Source organism: Miniopterus natalensis, chromosome 11 (genome assembly GCF_054644295.1).
Source record: "Miniopterus natalensis isolate mMinNat1 chromosome 11, mMinNat1.hap1, whole genome shotgun sequence".
Taxonomy (NCBI): domain Eukaryota; kingdom Metazoa; phylum Chordata; class Mammalia; order Chiroptera; family Miniopteridae; genus Miniopterus; species Miniopterus natalensis.
The window spans coordinates 54,861,133-54,862,279 of NC_142091.1; the positions used below are offsets into that span (position 1 = coordinate 54,861,133).

Consider the following 1,147-nt stretch of genomic DNA (forward strand, 5'->3'; position numbering starts at 1 on the left):
GCCATATCTGGCCTTCTCTCTATTTCTGTAAATGAAGTTTTATTGGAACACAGTCAGCCTGAGTGTTTGATTTGTGTAGATAATCATTTGCTATTTGCCAGTGAGGCAAATAGCAAACTTCTGCCCCTGGACCAAGAATACAACCAGCATCCAAAACAGAATCAGGTATTTTTACTAAAACACTGTTTTGCTGTAGGGAACACCAAAGTCTGAGGCCCTTCGTCAACACAAAAACAAATGTGCTGCCTTATTTTAGGTTCTAGGTTTCACATTAGAGTGGCTAACAGAAGAATTATATTTCTTCTGATACTTGTCAAAGAAGAAAAAAACAAAAAGGAGCTTATCTTACTGAGAAACTGACTGATATTCTGACTTGGTTTTTACCTGTATAGACAAGTCGCCAAGTGCCTTTTACTGACAGCCGAGTAAAGGTTAAACTTATTATATCTGACCACGAAGCTGTTTACCCAAATGCTAGCATTGGGACGCGTTCCCCGGCGAGGTCTTAGGTAATGACCGTGCTAACCCTTGACGACAACCCACGGGCTCTACCCTTTTATTATCTTTTATAACTAAGCAGTTCCCCTGCTCCCTTCTAGAGTCTAGTCATGTACAATGATAATCGAAAGCACATTTTTAAATAAGAAGTCAAGATGTCCCATCAAAATTATACTTGTTGGAAGACCTAATCTTTTTTTTATGTGTCCCAGCCATGAAACAAATCTGGCCACCAATCTAGGCATCAAGCTAACATGAACCAAGGACTGTATGTTTGCTTTGCCCCTGATTGATAAGAAGAACAACACCACCAATCAGGTGTCTCCTTGCCTATGCCCAGGGGGTTTGGAAGACCTAATCTTAACATCTTAACATCGTTTCCTTTGATGATGACTTATAGATCAGGCTTTCGAGGCCTTCAATCTCTCAGAGACAGACTCCTGACTGGCAGCATTACACTTATGATTTGATGGCAAGTGTGAAAATGAATAATCCAGATATGGTCTGACATATGGAAAATACATAAAAATGTGAAATTATTTTTGCAACTGATTTTTTAAAAAAATCATATAGCTCACCACTATCTAAAAGGCTTGTTACTTCCATCCTGAATTTTATATAATTTTTTACTGTTTTATCATAGCTAATA

At 38.3% G+C, this 1,147-nt stretch overlaps 1 pseudogene; it reads right to left on the bottom strand.

Annotated features, from left to right (window-relative positions):
- Positions 1-697: 697 nt before the first annotated feature.
- LOC148092032 (small nucleolar RNA SNORA48) lies at positions 698-843 on the bottom strand (annotated as a pseudogene).
- Positions 844-1,147: the final 304 nt, after the last annotated feature.